Source organism: Eptesicus fuscus, chromosome 1 (assembly GCF_027574615.1).
Source record: "Eptesicus fuscus isolate TK198812 chromosome 1, DD_ASM_mEF_20220401, whole genome shotgun sequence".
NCBI lineage: Eukaryota > Metazoa > Chordata > Mammalia > Chiroptera > Vespertilionidae > Eptesicus > Eptesicus fuscus.
The window spans coordinates 14,858,652-14,879,690 of NC_072473.1; the positions used below are offsets into that span (position 1 = coordinate 14,858,652).

Below are 21,039 nucleotides of genomic sequence, written 5' to 3' on the forward strand. Positions count from 1 at the left end.
ATCAGCTGCCTCTTGGACACCCCCTACTGGGGATGTGCCTGCAACCAAGGTACATGCCCTTGACCGGAATCGAACCTGGGACCCTTGAGTCCACAGGCCGACGCTCTATCCACTGAGCCAAACGGGCCAGGGCATGCCCTTTGATTTTTAACTTACTCTCCATGTTCCTGTACTTTTCATGTGCTGTGCTTTTTAATTTTTACTTATTTTTTGTTTCATAAGATTCTGTTAGAGCAGTCATTCTCAACTCTGACTGACATTAGAATTGCTGGGAAAACCTGAAAAAAAAGAAAGCTGCCTGCCCTAGCTGGTTTGGCTCAATGGAGAGAGCATAGGCCTGTGAACTGAAGGGTCCCAGGTTCAGTTCCTGATCAAGGCACATGCCTGGGTTGCAGGCTCATCCCCAGCAGGGGGCATGCAGGAGGCAGCCAATCCATGATGCTCTCTTACCATTGAGGTTTCTATCTCTCTCCCTCTCCCTCTCTGAAATCAATAAAAATATGTACTTTTTAAGAAAAGATAGATGCCCCACAGAGATTCTGATTTAATTGGCTTGGGGTGGAGCTGAGGCGTTGATGTTTTTTAAAAACTCCCCAGTGTTGAGAAACAAGTTTAGAGTTGAGAAGTAGGTGTATCAGATAACACAGAATCTTACTGAGTTTTGATAATACTCTAGTTTGCTTTTCTTCAATTTGTATTTAATGTGGGATTGGATGCCATAGTCATAATAGTATGCTCTTTTTGGCATTGAAGCTGGTGTGTTGTAGAAGTTTAGAATCTATGCCTATGAGTTATTTAAGTGTAAGTTTTGAGGAACCATATTAATGTCACATACTTGGTTGACATTGAAGGGTTATGTTATAGCGTCTGGAACACATTGAAATAAAACAAGGTTCTAATCCAAACATTAACTATATATCTAATATGTCCCCTGTGTTTTCTAAGTATTTACCAGAAATTCTGGAATGACGTAAGATGCAGAGCTTTGCAAGAGTTGACTAATTTATTATTTTTAAAAATATTCTTACTAATTTTTAGAGAGAGAGGGAGAAACACTGATATGAGAGCAAAATATTGATTGGCTGCCTCTGCACGCCCCGTACCAGAGATCCTGCCCACAACTTGGGCATGTGCCCTGACCGGGAATCGAATCGGCAACCTTTAGGTGCACAGGATGATGCCCAACCAACTGCGCCACACTGGCCCGTGCAACTAATTTAATTAGTCTCATGTCAGAATTGAAACCAGAAGTCTCTTGCATGAATTTCAACAAATCTGCAAAGCACTGTGCTTAGTGTAAATGGGAATATCCAAATAAAACAATGGGCCTTATTTCCATAGAACTTAAAGTCGGTACAGTAATTCTCAGCAAAAGACATACCTAGTTGAGAATCTGCTTGTAATGTGATGTTGCTGATGCAAGTTCATTGCATCTAAATTCTATTGGCTCTCGTCAGCAAGATCTTTTCAGAATCTGACCAGTTCTCACCACCCCCGCTGCTACCATCCTAGTCGGAGTCACCAGTGACAATAACCCTGTAACTCCTTCCTGCTTCCACACTTTCACCACGGCAGTCTGTTCTCAACATAAGCAGGTACCCTTTTTGCAAGCGAATGCTATGTACAACTCTGATAAATGATCAAGTTAGTCTCACAGAAGTGTGTGTGTGGGGGGGGAGGCATAAGGACAGTGAAGCTGTGACATCCAAATGACATCCAGGCTGACCTAGAAAGCTCTATCCCAGGGGTCCTCAAACTTTTTAAACAGGGGGCCAGTTCACTGTCCCTCAGACGGTTGGAGGGCTAGACTATAGTTTAAAAAAAAACAAACAAACCTATGAACAAATTCTTATGCACACTGCACATATCTTATTTTGAAGTACAAAAAACAAAACGGCAAAAACACCCACCCGCATGTGGCCCGCGGGCCGTAGTTTGAGGACGCCTGCTCTATCCACTATTTCACTCTTTGTATGTAACCTCCCAAGATGTGTGTGTTTACATTTGGCCTTTGCAGAGGAAAAAGAACTTTCCTTCTAATAAGAGTGTGCAAAAAGCTGCACTCATAAAATTGCTGAAATCCCATTTTTAGAAAAAAAATATGGTAAAGCTTCCAGTGAAATGGATACCTTTCTAGAAATGCATAAAAACATTTTTAAAATACCAAAAATAAAGCAGGCACCCTTAAAATATTGATAACAAGAAACTGAGAATGTTAAAAAAGTAGCTTTGCAAAAATTTTCACATTCTGCCAAATTTTAAGGAATAGGTAATTCTGATATTTAAATTGTTCCAGAAAATAGGAAATGAAGAGGGGGCTACAAAAGGAGACATCCTTCAGTGGTCGGCAAACTGCGGCTCGCGAGCCACATGCGGCTCTTTGGCCCCTTGAGTGTGGCTCTTCCACAAAATACCACGGCCTGGGAGAGTCTGTTTTGAAGAAGTGGCGTTAGAAGAAGTTGAAGTTTAAAAATTTGGCTCTCAAAAGAAATTTCAATCGTTGTACTGTTGATATTTGGCTCTGTTGACTAGTGAGTTTGCCGACCACTGTCCTAACTCATTGTTCAAAATTATTCTATCCCTGCTGTCCAAACCTGGAAAGAATACTACCAAAAGCAACAAAACTATTGGAGACGTCATAAAGTTCTAAAATTCATACTAAAATATTAGTAAATTAAGTCCAGCAATATATTAAAAAATAATGCTTTCTTGTGTACACCTGAGTGTTTTTATCGGTTGAAAAAAAAAAGCATACCTTGAAGATGCATTTGGTACAATTCAAAAATTTAAAAACGTAGGTGATGTAGAAAAGAAAACTATTAACTTGTGTACTTAGAGAACTATCAGAATTACCATTTTTAATGATGAAAAAATTTTCATCTTGGTAAAAAGTTTCACTTGGATAGAAAGGGGGATTGTGGGGTTAATAAAATAACTAGGATGAAATTTGGAGGGTGGGAAGCAGTCATCAATTTCATTCCACCAGAATTCATGTTATTGTTTTGTTTCTAAATTCTCAAGTCCTGGTACAAGTCAAGAATGTCAGCTGCCGCTTCAATTCTACAACACGATTCTCTGGGGCTTAGCACATGAGATATAAATATTGGGAATGGAAGTGACAGAACATTATTTACTAGGTCTAAGGTTGTCTACCTAAAAAGACAACCCAGAAACTGAAAAACTTGAACTGCTAAGAGAATTCAGTAAGGTGACAGAGTTCAAGATAAATATGCCAAAATTATTAGTTTACTAAATATTTACTCATTTACAACACACAAATACACAAATCAGAAAATGCAATGGTTATAAACTATCCAGGTATAAATTTGGCAAGAATATGCAAGGTATATATGAATACAACCAACATTGGCTGGAAGACAAAAAAGGAGATATGAATAATAAGAAAATAGGCAATATTCTTGGAAGGGAATACTCAACATTGTACAGATGACTGCCATATTTTCCCATAAACTCAGTGCAATCAATAAAAATATCAAGACTTTAAAGAACTTGTTCAGCTAAACATAAAGATTTGGAAAAGTAAATTCATGATAGTAAATGAACTTTGAAAAAGAATTATGATGGGAGAGTTGACATACCACATTTTAGAACATATAAAGCCACAATATAAGAAGCATGGTATTAATACAGAAATAGAGCAATCATTGGAACAAACTATAACCAGATCTAAAATTTTAATAATATATACTATAGGTAGCATTGTATGTCAGTGAAGAAAAAGATAGACTGTGTTTTAGTCCAAATGGCTAGCTATTTGCCGATAGAGATATTTTTATTGAAAATCTTATATAAAATTTCATCGAGATGAAATTATGAACAAAGAAGATATGCGATTATTTTAGCAATTTGGACGAGGAAGTCAAGACAAACCCAAAAGTTATAAAGGAAAAGTTGACAGATCCAATAAATAAAAGCTCAAAACTTATGGCCAAAGATATTGCAGATTTAAAAGATGATAGGTTGAGAAAAAATTCTTAAAACTTACATGACATATAAAAAATTCATATTCCCAGTATCCATCAGTAATATAAAAATAGAATAGAAGTGGGACAAAATACATATTGCATTGCTTTAGATGGCTAAAAACTAGCAGGAAGAGAACTCGTATAGACTCATGAGCACACTGATTTGGTTTGGGCATATGGAGAAGTTAGTGACAGCGAAATGGTCCCACAGACAGGAGCATATGCAGCATCTCATCTCCATGGAGTTTTTTTTTTAAATAAATTTTATTGATTTTTTTACAGAGAGGAAGAGAGAGGGATAGAGAGTTAGAAACATCGATGAGAGAGAAACATCGATCAGCTGCCTCCTGCACACTCCCTACTGGGGATGTGCCCGCAACCAAGGTACATGCCCCTGACCTGAATCGAACCTGGGACCCTTGAGTCCGCAGGCCGACGCTCTATCCACTGAGCCAAACCGGTTTCGGCCATGGAGTTTTCTTAGTGCCTCAGACTCCACAACAGGAAAGGACTGTTAGTGTCTTATTGGATCATGAAAATGAGTTTTGTGCCGAACCATTGTACTTTTATATCAGAGATCATATCATTGTTCAGGAAGAACTTAGACAAATATTCCTCTTACTATGCTTGCATTTAAGGGGACGTTTACAAACATTTGGCATCAGTGTAATAATCACACTGTATTCTGGAGGACAAGGCACCATTAGTGAATAATGTGTCTGACTTCAGCTTTTTGGCAACAGAGAAAATCCATCTCACAAATATGTATAGGCTATTTATAGAAGAAATACAAATATCCAATACACATTTGTGAAGTGCTCAGCCTATCTAGTAATAAGGAATGTGAAAACTAACAGTGTGATTCATTTTCACTCTTTAAAATTGGCAAAAATTGAAACGATTTATAGCAGTCAGTGTTGGTGAGGATATGGACGGGTACATTCTTTAAAGAAGACAGTTTGATTATAACAAGATTTAAAATATTTCACCCTTTAACCCAGAATCCCACATGGGGGAATGTATCATAAAGAAATATTTGCTCATCATGTTTATTTCAGCATTGTTTCTTTTTTTCTTTCTTTCTTTCTTTTTTTTTTTTTTTTTTTTTGGTTAATCCTTGCCAGAGGATATTTTTCAATTGACTTTTAGAGAGAGGGAAAGAGAGGGAAAGACAGAGAGAAACATCGATATGAGCATGAGCCCTGACCAGGGCCCAGTGCCAGGGAGGTGCCCAGAATCGAACCCGGGACACTTTGGTCTGCAGGCTGACGCTCTATCCACTGAGCCAAACCAGCTAGGGCAGTTTGTCTCTTTTTATTGCTGAATAGTATTTCACTGTGAAGATATACCGAATTTACCCATTCACCAATTGATGGACATTACAATTGTTTCCACTTTTTTGGCCATTAAGAATAATGCTGCTATGAACGTTAGCGTTCAAGTTTGTGTAGACATATGTTTTCATTTTTCTTTGAGTAGATTCCTGGGAGTGGAATGTTAGGTGGTATGGTAAGTCTGTGTTCTACTTTTTAAGAAACTGCTAACCTGTTTTTCAAAGTGGCTGTACCATTTTACATTCCCTTCAGCAATGTATAGGAGTTCCAGTTTCTTCACATCCTTTCCAAAACTTGGTATTGTGTGTTTTCTTTTGTTATACTAATTTTGGAGGATATGTAGTGGTATCTCATTGTGGTTTCAATTTGCATTTTCCTACTGTCTAATGATGAGCCCATCATAGTACCAAAATATCCCCCAAAATGGAGTTCAAGTTTGATCAAAACATATGAGAATGGGAACAGGGAAGATGAGAAATCTACATGCATAGCTGAACTTGAGAACACTGCTTGGGGCCCCCGGGGCGATTTCTGTTTCCTGGCTTTGCCCCCACTTCCCAGACAGCTGCTCACAGAGCTTGGGCACGTATCATCCTATTCCGCCTGGGAGCCCGTGCCAGCCACTGGGGACTGAGCTCATACTTTCTGTGGAAAGATGCCACCTTGAATTTGCCAGGGTGGCCTCCAGGTCGGTTGCTGAGAATGGGCTCGTCCCACTTCAGCGGCCACTGAAGTCCTGTGCCCTGTGGAAGCCCAGAGCCCACAGAATCAGAGAGGACCGTGCCACTGCTGATGTCACTGCCCTTCGTGTTGACCACCAGAAAATGGTGCCATTCCCTACGTTTTGGGTCCTTTCTGCTGGGAGCATCCGGGTCTGTCAAGACCAAGGTGTACAGTGTACTTAGATCAAGGCCATCCCTTGCAATACTAGTGGGTCGGTTCTCAGCCTGGGTGGGCGTCAGCACTTTGCCCAGCTCGTCTACCTCCACCCCGGCGTATGCGACCTGCAGCGGGTGCTGCGGAGTCTCATCCACCCCCTGCCGGCTCCAGGGCCGGGACCACTTCCCGAGGTCCGCCGGCACACGGGGCGGAGCAGGCGGACAGCCGCGAGAGCCGGAGCCGGAGCCGAGAGCCACGGGAGACCAGGCGCTGTAAAGTAAGATTTTCAATCGGGTAATAGAAATCCTCCAACTTTTCTGTTTTCGAAATTGTTTTTAACCATTCGAAATGCTTTGAATTTCCGTAGAAATGTTAGGCTCAGCTTGTCGATTTCTCTCCCCCCCCCCCCCCCCAAAGGGCCTGCTGGAATTTGGATAGGGATCGCGTTCAATTTATAGATCCAGGCGGCGGCCTGGGCCCGGGCGCGGCGGTGGCGGTGGCGGAGCCGGAGCGGGAGCCGGAGCCGGAGCCACATCTAAGATGGCAGCGGCGGCGGCGGCGGGGCGGGCGTTGTGGGGGGTGGCGGGCCGGGGCGTCTCGGGGCCCTGCGCGGCCGATTCGGGGCTCCCTGGCGCCCACCTTCTCGCCATCGGCGACGCGATCGGCGGGATCAGGGGCGCGCGGAGCCGCAGGCGATGCGCTCTGGCCCCGCCGAGGCAGGCATCGCCCTCTACAGCCGTGAAGATGTGTGTGTGTGTGTGTGTGTGTGTGTGGGGGGGGGGGGTTCGGTGTCCCGCGAGACGGAGTGCAGCCGCGTGGGCAAGCAAGTCCTTCATCATCATCATTACCCGGGGCTGCAGCAGCGTCCTCATCCAGTTCGCCGCCCCCCAAATCTATTCCTTCTGCAATATCCTAAAGACCTGCCGGGGCCATAGCCTGGAGCGGTCGGTGTTCTGCGCGCGAGGGAGGAGTCGTCCTCCATCTCCGTGCAGTATTTCCAGTTTTATGGCCACCTGCCCCAGCGGCAGAACAGGATGCAGGGCTACGTGCCGGTGAGCACCTAGCAGCGTGCCATACTGCAGAGCCACAGGGACTTCAAGGACAAGGTCGTTCTTGATGTTGGCTGTGGCTCTGGGGTCCTGTCGCTTTAAAATAAAATTATATATATATATATATGATTTCAGAGAGGAAGGGCGAGGGAGAGAGAGAGACATCAGCGATGAGAGAAAATCATTGATCAGTTGCCTCCTGCACCCCCCACCCCGGGGATCGAGCCTGTAACCTGGGCCTGTGCCCTGACCGATTGGCAATCAAAAGGTGACCTCCTGGTTCATAGGTCGAGGCTCCACCTCTGAGTCACAGTAGATGGACTCCTGTTGCTTTTTGCTGCCCAGGCTGGAGCAAGGAGGACATAGGCAGTGGAGGGCAGCACTGTGGCCCAGCACCCGTAGGTCTTGGTGAAGAATAACAACCTCACCTACTGTATTCAGCCACTGTATCGTGGTCATCTGCAGGAAGGTAGAAGAGGTCTCTCTGTCCATCACCATCTCAGAGCCTATGGGCTACATGCTGTTCAATGAATGCATGCTCGAGAGCTACCAACATGCCGGGTACCTGAGGCCTAGTGGAAACATGTTCCCTATCATTGGTGATGCCCACCCCGTGCCCTTCATGGATGAACTGCTCTACATGGAGCAATTCACTAAGGCCAGATTCTGGTACCAGCCATCTGTGGGCCCTCCGAGATGCCGTTGTGGACGAATGTTTCTGGAAGCTTGTAGTGGACACATTTGACACCCCGATACTGATGGCCATGCCTGTCAAGTACACGGTGAACTCCTTAGAAGCCAAAGATGGAGACTTGCACAGGATAGAAATCCCATTCAAATGCCACATGCTGCGGGAGGGGGGGGGGTGGTAAGAGAAAAAAGAAAAAGAAAAAAATTCCACACGCTGCAATCCGGGCTGGTTCAGGGTCTGGCTTTCTGGTTTGACGTCATGTTCATGGGCTTATAATAACTGTGTGGCTTGTCCAGGCCCCGCTGGTACCAGGTCTGGTGCCTGTTGCAGTCACCACTGTTTGGCAAGGCTGGGGACACACTCTCAGGGACATGCCTGCTTATTGCCTACAGAAGACAGAGCTATGACATCAGTATTGTGGCCCAGGTAGACCAGATGGGTTCCAAATCCAGTCACCTACTGGATTTGCAAAACCCCTTCTTCAGATACACAGGGGTGACACCCTCACCCCCGCCTGGGTCCCAATACACACCCACTTGGAGAGCACATGGATCATGGGCAGCACCGAAACCTCAGCAGTGGGATGGCCGCAGCTGGGATGCTGACTGCCTGGACCTGAGCAATGTTATCATAGGCGGCTTCAGTGTGGGCCACAACAACCGGATTCCTTTAGGGCAGTGGTCGGCAAACTGCGGCTCTGTTGACTAATGAGTTTGTCGACCACTGACCTAGACTCTCGATTCCAATAATTACAGGCTGTTGTTGTTCCTTGTGATTAAGCCCCTATCCCAGTGGTCGGCAAACTCATTAGTCAACAGAGCCGCAGTTTGCCGACCACTGCTTTAGGGTCCTCTGGCACCCAGGGCAGCAGTGGTGGGGCTCCAGCACCCACCACCTGGTCAACAGCCAGCTTACCAGGGCATCCCTGCCATCTCCATGGCCTCAGCCATGTCCACCCCAACCAACACCATGAACTAGGGGAGCTAGGCCCCTCCAGTGGGGAATGGACTGACAGCACCAAGAAACCAAATGAACACCCTGTCCACCCACCCCTCCACCTGGGCAGCTTTCACCCCAGTATTGAAGAAGCCCAAATACTGGCCATGGTCCTCTTTGCCTATAGAAACTTGGGACACTTTTAAAAAATATATATATTTTTACTAGGGGCCCAGTGCACGAATTTGTGCACCTTGAAAGGAACTATGGCCGAAACCGGTTTAGCTCAGTGGATAGAGCATCGGCCTTTGGACTGAAAGGTCCCGGGTTCGATTCCGGTCAAGGGCATGTGCCTTGGTTGCGGGCACATCCCCAGTGGGGAGTGTGCAAGAGGCAGCTGGTCGATGTTTCTCTCTCATCGATGTTTCTAACTCTCTATCCCTCTCCCTTCCTCTCTGTAAAAAATCAATAAAATATATTTTAAGAAAAGAAAAAAAAAGAAAGGAACTATGGGCTGCAAGGCTGCAGTGGGCACAGGGGTAGGTCTCAGTCCATCTTCCGCACCCCCACCTGGCCCCTCTTGCCTTAGCCCTGGTCCCCTGGCTGCCCACAGCCTCACTCCCGCTGCCGCTGTTTCCTTGAGTTGACTGCGCCAGCACCGCTCACACTCGCTGATGGCGCTGAGCGATTGGGAACGGGTGCGAGCAGGACTGGTGCTGTCAGTGGGTGTGAGCGGCGGCTGCTGCCCCGATCACCCCTCAGGAGCAGGGGGAGGTGGGAGAAGCCCTCAGCAGTGATCGGGGCTGTCAGCCGCCACTTGCACCCGCTGACGCTGAAGGCACCGAGTGATAGGGGCGCCGAGCGATCGAGCGATCGGGCCTGGCGCCAGGCAGGACCCTGGCACTGCAGCAAAGAATTTTCAGTAACCACTAGAGGCTCACCCCGATGACGGTGACCAGTGCCATACCTTGGTCTGGTGTCCCTGCTCATCTGCTCCACCATCCTACCGCGGCTGACGGTGTGTTCAAATTTTCTATGTTCCACACGCGCCCCCTGGCGGTCAGCGCACGTCATAGTGACCGTTCTGTTCTGCTGTTTGGTCTATTTTCACATTAGCCTTTTATTATATAGGATTGATTTCAGAGAGGAAGGGAGAGGGAGAAAGAGATAGAAACATCAATGATGAGAAAGAATCATTGATTGGCTGCCTCCTGCACTGCATGCACCACACAGGGGATGGAGCCCACGACCTGGGCATGTGCCCTTGACTGGAATTGAACCCAGGACCCTTCAGTCCACAGGCCGACGCTTTATCCACTGAGCCAAACCAGCTAGGGTGAGCTTGGACACTTTTTACACAATGTTGCTGCAGCTACCCTCACTGCCCACTCATATCTTGGCCCTGAGCGTGGGTCATTGCCATATTTTACACAGGATCATACCATGGGATCCCTGTTTCCCTCTCCTGCACTCTCTACCCTGACCTGGGCTTGAAATCTAACGAAACAGACATGCCCAGGCCTGACAGCTGCAGGCCCTGTGGGTGGGTGGCAGGGAGCAACTGTGGCCCTGCCCAGTTTCCCAGCGCCGGCCCCCCTTGCCTGTCTCCAGTGAGAAGGCAGTCTTACCCAGACGGGGCCTCCCTACGCCTTGGTCACAATGGGCATGACATGCTGCTTTTTAAATTCTATTTTTTTTATGAAAAGAACCAGTGTCAATCCACAGACCCTCTGAGAATCCGGGCCGGCCTGGAGGAGCCAGCAGCCTCCCTCCCCCAACTCAGAGGCTCAGTGGTAGGACTTCAGAACAGGGTGGGGCCAGGCCTGTACAGCTCCATATATGTGTCACAAAAGGGTTTACTTCACACTTGAATGTACAACCCACTCCAGCTGTCGGGAAGGCCCTGCCCCTTGCTGCTATCCTGTCCCTGAGCCCCTCTGGATCCGCCTCCTTAATCCCTGCCAAGAGCTAGAACAGGAGGCCCTGGGGCCTGGAGGGGAGGAGGGTCAGTGTCAGCCACTAGACACAGAGAAACCTCAAGGATCTGTTATGGAAGGCGTTCTTTTTCCTTGTAGCTAACATTAGGCCTGTGTATTTCCCTCAGTATTTGTATTCCCAGCCTAAATCCCATTTGGTCACGGTGTGTGATTCTTTTTATATGCTGCTTAATTCAGTTGGTCGATAGTTTGTTAAATATTCTTACATTTATGTTCATGAGGGATATTGATTTTTAGTTTTCTTATGGTGGCTTTGTTTGGTATTGGTAAGGGGTAAAGCTAGCCTCACAGAATGAATTGGGCAGTATTCTGTCTTCCTCTGTTTTCTGAGAGTTTGTGAAGGATTGGTAATATTTCTTCTTTAAATATTTGATAGGATTCACCAGTTTGCCAGTGAAGCCACCTAGATTTGAACTGTTCTTTCGGAGAAGATTTCAAATTAGTAATGCGATTTCTTGCTGTAGGTGTGTTCAGATTTTCTATTGCTTATTGGGTTAATTTTGATAATTTGTGTCTTTTCAGGAATTTGTCCATTTCATCTAAGATGTCTAATGTGTGGGCATAAACTTGTTCATACAAACCCTTTTTAATCCTTTTAATTTCTGTAGTGTGGGTAGTGTTGTATCCTCTTTCATTCCTGATTTTGGTAATTTGTGTCTTTTCTCTCTCTCTCTCTCTCCTCCCCCCTCCCCCCCTTTTTTTTGTCAGTCTTTTCAAAGAACCAACTTTTAGTTTTTTTAATTTTCTCTATTGTTTTTCTGTTTTCTGTTTCATTGATTTCAGTTCTAATCTTTATTATGTCTTATCTTGCTTTGGGTGTAGTTTGCTCTTCTTTTTCTAGTTTCCTAAAATAGAAGCACAGGTTATTGATTTGATTTTTGTGTGTGATATAAATATTTAAAGCTATAAATGTCCCTCTAAGCACCATTTTCTCTGTGTTCCATCTTATTTTAAAAAGTAAATTTTTTATTATGAGATAATTATGAGTTCACATGCTGTTTTAAGAAATCATACAGAGATATCCCATGTACCCTTTACAGAATATCCCCCAATGGTACCATCTTACAAAGCTATAATATCTCATTGTGGTTTTAATTTGCATTTCTAATGGCTAATGGTGTTCATGGGCTTTTTACCATCTGGATATCCTTTTTGGTGAAAGGTCTGTTCATGTATTTTCCTCATTTTGTAATTGGATTATTTTCTTTTCTACAGTTGAGTTTTGAGGTATTAATCCTTTGTCAGATATGTGGTTTGCAAATATTTTCTCCCAGTTTGTAGCTTGCCTTTTCATCCTCTAAATAAGGTATTTCACAGAGCAAAAATTTACCCATTTTTCCTTTTATGGTGCTTTTGATGTTAAATTTAAGAACACTTTGCCTGGCCCTAGCTGGTTTGGCTCAGTGGATAGAGCATCGGCCTGTGGACTGAAGGGTCCCGGGTTCAATTTCATTCAAGGGCACATGCCCGGGTTGCAGGCTAGATCTCCAGTAGGGGGCGTGCAGGAGGCAGCCGATCAGTGATTCTCTCTCATCGTTTTTTTTTTTTGTTTTTTTTTTTTTTTTTTTTTTTTTTTTTAAATTTCTTTATTGATTAAGGTGTCACATATTTGTCCTCATCCCCCCATTCCCATCCCACCCCTCTCCCCACGCATGCCCCAATCCCCTGTTGAACTTAACCGTTGGATAGGCTTATATGCATGCATACAGGTCCTTTGGTTGAACTCTCCCCCTCCCCCCACCCTCCCCCTACCCTCCCCTATCCTCCCTCTGAGGCCCGATAGTCCGATCGATGCCTCCTTGCTTCTGGTTCTGTTCTTGTTCCTCAGTCTATGTTGTTCATCATTTCCCCTAGATGAGCGAGATCATATGTCACTAGATATATACTAATAAGAACTGAATGTGAGACGAGCAATAATAGTTATGCTGACAGGCAAATGAATCAATCTGTAGCGAGCTTCCCCCTGGACCAACAGTTCTTTTGAGACCCAATTTCAATGTCCAGTAGTTCCTTATGTGTACATGTCAGCACTGACCCCTCAGCTCTGGATGGTGGACAAATGGTGGTAATGGAGGTCCGACTCCCTCTGGTTTGGTCTCGGCCGAACCCAGGGGCACGGCGTCACCCAGACTAAGGGGCACGTGGCCTCACCCCTACCCAAGGGGCGCGTGGTCTCACCCGGGCCTGGGACCCCACCTCACCCGGATGGGTCCAGGGGCGCACGGCCTCACCCGGACTCAGGATCTGGCTTCACCCGTACCCAGGGACGCTTGGCCTCTCCCAGACCCAGGGGCACGTGGCCTCACCCGGGCCTAGGTGCACGAGGCCTCATCCGGATCCAGGGACACATGGTCGCACCCGGACCCAGGGACGCTTGGCCTCTCCCAGACCCAGGGCCACTTGGGCTCACCCGGGCCTAGGTGTACGAGGCCTCACCCGGATCCAGGGACACATGGTCTCACCCAGACCGAGGGACGCTTGGCCTCTCCCAGACCCAGGGCCACTTGGGCTCACCCGGGCCTAGGTGCACGAGGCCTCATCCGGATTCAGGGACACATGGTCGCACCCGGACCCAGGGGCGCTTGGCCTCTCCCAGACCCAGGGCCACTTGGGCTCACCCGGGCCTAGGTGCACGCGGCTTCACCCGGATCCAGGGACACATGGTCTCACCCGGACCCAGGGATGCTTGGCCTCTCCCAGACCCAGGGCCACTTGGGCTCACCCGGGCCTAGGTGCACGAGGCCTCACCCGGATCCAGGGACACATGGTCTCACCCGGACCGAGGGACGCTTGGCCTCTCCCAGACCCAGGGCCACTTGGGCTCACCCGGGCCTAGGTGCACGAGGCCTCATCCGGATCCAGGGACACATGGTCTCACCCGGACCGAGGGACGCTTGGCCTCTCCCAGACCCAGGGCCACTTGGGCTCACCCGGGCCTAGGTGCACGAGGCCTCATCCGGATCCAGGGACACATGGTCTCACCCGGACCCAGGGACGCTTGGCCTCTCCCAGACCCAGGGCCACTTGGGCTCACCTGGGCCTAGGTGCACGCGGCCTCACCCGGATCCAGGGACGCATGGTCTCACCCGGACCCAGGGACGCTTGGCCTCTCCCAGACCCAGGGCCACTTGGGCTCACCCGGGCCTAGGTGCACGAGGCCTCACCCGGATCCAGGGACACATGGTCTCACCCGGACCCAGGGATGATTGGCCTCTCCCAGACCCAGGGCCACTTGGGCTCACCCGGGCCTAGGTGCACGAGGCCTCATCCGGATCCAGGGACACATGGTAGCACCCGGACCCAGGGACGCTTGGCCTCTCCCAGACCCAGGGCCACTTGGGCTCACCCGGGCCTAGGTGCACGAGGCCTCATCCGGATCCAGGGACACATGGTCTCACCCGGACCCAGGGACGCTTGGCCTCTCCCAGACCCAGGGCCACTTGGGCTCACCCGGGCCTAGGTGCACGCGGCCTCCCCCGGATCCAGGGACACATGGTCTCACCCGGACCCAGGGATGCTTGTCCTCTCCCAGACCCAGGGCCACTTGGGCTCACCCGGGCCTAGGTGCACGAGGCCTCATCCGGATCCAGGGACGTATGGTCTCACCCGGACCCAGGGACGCTTGGCCTCTCCCAGACCCAGGGGCACGTGGCCTCACCCGGGTCTAGCTGCACGAGGCCTCACCCGGATCCAGGGACACATGGTCTCACCCGGACCCAGGGACGCTTGGCCTCTTCCAGACCCAGGGGCACGTGGCCTCACCCGGGTCTAGCTGCACGAGGCCTCACCCAGATCCAGGGACACATGGTCTCACCCGGACCCAGGGACGCTTGGCCTCTTCCAGACCGAGGGCCACTTGGGCTCACCCGGGCCTAGGTGCACGAGGCCTCACCCGGATCCAGGGACACATGGTCTCACCCGGACCCAGGGACGCTTGGCCTCTTCCAGACCCAGGGCCACTTGGGCTCACCCGGGCCTAGGTGCACGAGGCCTCACCCAGATCCAGGGACACATGGTCGCACCCGGACCCAGGAACGCTTGGCCTCTCCCAGACCCAGGGCCACTTGGGCTCACCCAGGTCTAGATGCACGCGGCCTCACCCGGATCCAGGGACACATGGTCTCACCCGGACCCAGGGACGCTTGGGCTCTCAGACCCCGGGGCACGTGACCTCACCCATGCCTAGGTGCACGAGGTCTCACCCGGATCCAGGGACACACGGTCTCACCCGGACCCAGGGACGCCTGGCCTCCCCCAAACCCAGGGGCACGTGGCCTCACCCGGGCCTAGGCGCACGAGGCCTCACCCGGATCCAGGGACACACGGTCTCACCCGGACCCAGGGACGCCTGGCCTCCCCCAGACCCAGGGGCACGTGGCCTCACCCGGGCCTAGGCGCACGAGGCCTCACCCGGATCCAGGGACACACGGTCTCACCCGGACCCAGGGACGCCTGGCCTCCCCCAGACCCAGGGGCACGCGGCCCCACCCGGGCCTAGGTGCACGAGGCCCCACCAGGATCCAGGGACACATGGTCTCGCCCGGACCCAGGGTTCAGATTCGCCCGTACCCAGGGGCACATGGCCTCACCCGAACCCGGAATCCAGCTTCACCTGGACCCAGGGGCGCGTGGCCTCATCCAAACCCAGGGGCGTGAGGCCTCACCTAGACCCAGAGGCATGTGACCACATCTGAGCCCAGAGGCTCGCAGGCTCGCCTGGACTCGGGTCTCAGCGGGGTTTCGTCTTCTTGATCCCAATTCCTGTTGGTCAATTCCCTCTCAGCAATTCCTTCGGTCATTTTCTCAGAGCTCCAGGGCGGCTGCCGCAGAACTCGTTGGGCGGCGGGCTCGGCAAGGCTCCGGTGTGCCCGGTGCCCGGCGGTGGGCTGGTCCGGTGTCGCTGCGTCGGCCCTTGGGTCTGCAACGGTGGCCAGTCGCTGAGCGTGCGCACCTGGCCACTTCGGGGCATTGAGATTCTTGAAGGACTCGGAGGTCAGCAAGCACGGAGTCTCCCACCCCATGTCTCCCAGGGGCTCGTCTGTCCGTGCTCGGCAGCGAGTGGAGCCGTCCCCTCAGCCGGAGACCGCCGGGGGAACTGCGCCGAGCACGTTCCTGGCCACCATTGTGTCGCCTGAGCCATAGTTCTTAAAGTGTGGACTTTGGGTCACCGGCATCAGCATCATCCTGCGTACCCCTCTCTTTTATTCTAGTTGTAGAGCATCTGCTCAGCCAGCCCCCCGGTCTTTCTGGCTGGTGTCTGCTCTGCTCTCCCGTCGTAGTCTCAATATTGTTGTGGTAGGCAACGATCAGGCTGCCGCCCTATGTCTCCATCTTGGTCCTCCTTTGTACAGTTAAGTCTTGATTGTTGTTGGTGTCACTGGGAGGAATTGTCCTCCAGGCCAATTGGCCGTGAGGACCCTCTTTGTCCATATAGGAAGAGTTGCTGTGCAGGAGACATGTTTGTGGGCCGGGTCTTGATGCAGCAATGCCTTGGCGCTCACTGAGTCTGCCTCTAGAATGCCTCCCTTATGCAAGTGATTGAAATCTGGTGTCATCTCCCACCAACCACTAGATGCCCTCGTTTCTGGGTCTCCAATGCAGTGTGGGTCAGCCACTACCTGAGGCACTCAGCAGGAAAAAGCTTCTGCTCAGCTTGGCTGGGGCGGAGCTACAGGGTGGAGCCTACAACCTTGGCTTCCTGTCAGCCCCGCCCTATGAGGCTCCTGCGTCTGTGTCCCTCTGTATTCTTGCAAACACCTCTGAGAGAAACGCGCCCTGGAGTTTCGCCCACTGCCAAACAGTCCAGTCCCTCCCCTAATGAATCTGGACTCCCAGATTCTCCCCTGGAACTGGGTTTCAGTGCAGTTGGAACTGGGTCTCAGCGCAGTCTGGCGTCCCTGTCTCCTTCCCAGCAGGGCCACCCAGTGGCGCAGGCAAAAGTCCGTCCTCTGCGCACCTTCCAGTGCGCGCGTCTGGAGCCACCGCTTCTCTGTGCCTCCGCCACCACAGCCCAAATTCATTCCCCCAGCGTGCGCCTGGCTTCCCAGGGTTTCGCCCGGAACTGGGGTTCAGTGCAGTCGGAACTGGGGTTCAGCATGGTCCTGAGCTTATGTCTCCTTCCCGCTAGGGCAATTCAGTGGCGCAGGCAACAGTCCGTCCTTTGCGCTCCTTCCCGTGCGCGCCTCTGGAGCTCTGCCTTCCCCCGCTCCTCTGTGCCTGCGCCCCACAGCCCAGATTCATTCCCCCAGCCTGCGCCTGGCTTCCCAGGGTTTCGCCCGGAACTGGCGCTCAGTGCAGTCGGAGCCGGCGCTTAGCGCACTCTGGAGCCTTTATCTCCTTCCTGCCAGTGAACGCTGGCCAGGCCGTCAGCCGCCCCTTCCTCTCCGGCTCCATCCTCCCCGCAGGCGCGCGTGCTCGTGTCTCCGCCAGTTTCTCCATACCTCAGGCTTTTACGGCTCCCCCGATTGTCCCCGTGGCCTTCTCCTTCCCCCCAGCTGTGGGCATTTCAGTCCGCCAGCTCTCCTGTGGTTCTGGACGATGTCCGTTCTGACCTCTAGTTGTGCCTTTGAAATTGTTGTGCCCGGCTGCAGGTTAGGTGTTTCACTTATGCCGCCATCTTGGTTTCTCTCTCTCATCGTTGATGTTTCTATCTTTCTCTCCCTCTCCCATCCTCTCTGAAATAAATAGAAAATAAAAAGAACACTTTGCCTGGCCCTAGGTCCTGAAGGTTTTATCCTATGTTTTTTTCCCTAAATGTTTTATAATTTTATGTTTTACATTTAAATCCACAATCCATTTTGAGTTCATTTGTGTATCTGGTGTGAGGTTCAGGTTTAGGTATATTTATTTATTTATTTTTTGCCTTATGGCTGTTCAATTGATCCAGCACCATTTGATGAAAATACTCTCCTTCCTCCATTGAATTATTTTTTGCATCCATGTCAAAAATCAATTGGGTATCTTTGTGTGGGTTTGTTTCTGGATTTTCTATTCTGATCACTGACCTATGTCTATACGTCTACAATCTGGATTACTGTAGCTATATAATCATGAAATCAGGTAGACTATTTTTTTCTACTTTATTCTTTTTTCAAAATTAATTTAGCTATTCTAGTTCCTTTTCCTTTCTATGTAAATATTAGGATAAGCTTGTGTACATCTATAAAAATATTGTTGAACCCTAGCTGGTTTGGCTCAGTGGATAGAGCATTGGCCCACAGACTGAAGGGTCCTGGGTTCGATTCCAGGCAAGGGCACATACCTTGGTTACAGACTCATTCCCCAGCCCTGGGCAGGGCCCGTATGGGAGGCAGCCAATCGATGTGTCTCTCTCACATCAATGTTTCTCTCTATCTCTCCTCCTCCCTTCCACTCTTTAAAAATCAATGGAAAAATATCCTTAGGTGAGGATTAACAACAAAGTATTTCCTCTAATTAATTCTCAGATATATATATCTGAGATTTGGATGGGAATTGTATTAAACCAGTATAGGAATTTGGGGAGAACTAAAATCTTTTCTATGTTGACTCTCCTAATCCATGAACACAGGAAGTCTCTCCATTTATTTAGACCTTCTTGTATTTCTTGCATCATTGTTTTGTAGTTTTTAAGGATACAAGTCTTATACATGCTTTGTTAGATTTATACCTAAGTATTTTATTTTATTTTTTACTGATTGTAAAAGGTATTGTATTTTAAATTTTGGTGTCCATGTGTTCATTGCTAATATATAGAAATACAGTTATTTTATACACTTATCTTGTCTCCTGTGACGTTGTCAAAATTATTAGCCCTAGGAGTTATTTTATAGATTTAAAAATATATTTTTTTATTGATTTCAGAGAGGAAGGAAGAGGGAGAGAGAGATAGAAACCTCAATGATGAGAGAGAATCATTGATCAGCTGCCTCCTGCATGCCCCATACTGGGGATCAAGCCTACAACCCGGGCATGTGCCCTGACTGGGAATCGAACCATGACCTCCTGGTTCATAGGTCCATGCTCAATCACTGAGCCACACTGGTGGGGCATCCTATATAATAAAAGCCTAATATGCAAATCCACCGAATGGTGGAATGACCAGTAGAACAACTGGTCATTATGATGCGCACTGACCACCAGGGGGCAGACGCTCAACGCAGGAGCTGCCTCCAGTCTGCAGGCCCCAGGCCAGCCAAAATGGGTGCCAGGAGCCGCCCCCCAACCCCGGTCACCCTGCTGGTCGCCCTACAGATTGGCCCTGATTGCCGGCCAGGTCTAGGGACTCTACCCGTGCACGAATTTCGTGCACTGGGCCTCTAGTTTTTACATAAACATTCATGTCATCTGCAAATAAGGACAACTTTATTTCTTTCTTTTCAATCAAGATTCCTTTTACTAGTATTTTATTTCAGTTTATTTCTTTGTCATGTTGCACTGGCTAGGACTTTCAGTACTATCCTATATAATAAAGAGGGAATATACAAATTGACCGACATGTCGTAACAAGATGGCAGCGCCCACAGCAGAGGCAGGGATCCTGTAACACAAGATGGCTGCACCCACAGCTGAGGCTGAGTTCTCATAATGAGCCTTAACAAGCAATCACCAGGAACCTGAGGCTCTGTGGTGCTGGGCTGGGGCAGGGGACCTGAGGCTTCGCCCCCCTCCTGATGGGGCTTGACAGGGGACCTCAGGCCACGCCCCCCCCACCCCAGCACCAGGCCAGGGGACCTCAGGGCGCACCCCCCACCTGGTGGGGCTTGACGGAGGTGGGGTCGGCCAGGTCTGGATCTAGCCCAATGGGGGTGGGGCTGACTGGTTTCGAGGCACATGTGGGTGGGCGGGGACTTGACTCTGGTTCCTGTGGTGTGCCCCAGACTCTGACAGGAGGAAGATTTTCATATACATTTTACTAATTTTCTTTCATCTCTGACACTTCTATTATAGAGAAAGGGCAAATAGCAATATTAAAGTATTTCCTCTAATTAATTCTCTTTTAATGTGCATGAATTTCATGCACCGGGTCACTAGTGTTGAATAAGATGATGAGAGCAGACATCCTTGCTTTGTTCCTGTTCTTAGGGGGAAAACAGTCAGTTTTTCACCAATAAGTATAATGTAAGCTGTAAGTTTTTTTGTAGGTTTTATTTATCAAGTTGAAGTTACTTTTTATCCCTAGTTTTCTGAGAATTTTTATCGGGAATCAGTGTTGAATTTTGTCAAATGCTTTTCTGCATCAATTGATATGATTATGTGATTTTTTTCTTTTTTAGCTTGTTGAAGGGATTTTAAATATTGAACTAGATTTGCATCCAGGGAATAAACCTTCCTTGGCCATGGTGTATGACTCTAAAAAAATTTTTTTACTGTAAGAAAATATACATAGCATACAACTTACTATTTTAGCCATTTAAAAGTGTACAATTGTCACTAAGTACATTCACGATGTTGTGCAATCATCACCACTATCTAATTCCAGAACATTTTCATCACTCCAAAAGGAAACCTCATACTCATTAAGCAATCACTCCTCATTCCCATTCTCCCAACCCCTGGCAACCACTAATCTGCTTTTTGTTTCTATGGACTTGCCAACTCTGCATATTTCATGTAAATGGAATTGTACAGTGTGTGGCCTTTTGTGTCTGGTTTATTTCACGTAGCACAATGTTTCTGCGGTTCATCCATGTCATAGCATGTGTCAGTACTTCATTCCTTTCTATGACTGAATAATATAGCATATTTTGTTTATCTGTTCATCGGTTGATGAGCATTTGGGTTGTTTCCATCTTTTGGCTATTGTGAGTAGTGGTGCTATGAACATTCATGTGTAAGTTTTTGTTTGAACACCTGTTTTCAATTCTTTTGAGTATATACCTAGAAGTGGAATTACTGGGTCATATGGTAATTCGGTGTTTTAGCTTTTTGAGGAACAGCTAAACTTTTTTCTAAAGTGGCCACACCATTTTGCATTCCCACCAGGAGTGTATGAGGGTTCCAGTGTCTTCACATCCTCATCAATGCTTTTTATTTTATGTTTGTTGTTGGTGTTATGGCCATCCTAGTGGGTGTGAAGTGGTATTTCATTGTGATTTTTATTTTCGTTTCCCTAATAAGTAGTGATGTTGAGCAGCTTTTCATATGCTTGTTAGCCATGTGTATATCTTCTTTGGAGAAATGTCTATT

The 21,039-nt window shown here is 48.7% G+C and overlaps 2 pseudogenes; one reads left to right on the plus strand and one right to left on the minus strand.

Annotated features, from left to right (window-relative positions):
- Positions 1-5,750: 5,750 nt before the first annotated feature.
- LOC103292255 (phosphatidylethanolamine-binding protein 1-like) lies at positions 5,751-6,734 on the minus strand (annotated as a pseudogene).
- Positions 6,735-6,739: 5 nt separating this feature from the next.
- On the plus strand, positions 6,740-8,926 carry LOC103292256 (histone-arginine methyltransferase CARM1-like; annotated as a pseudogene).
- The last annotated feature ends 12,113 nt before the right edge of the window (positions 8,927-21,039 follow it).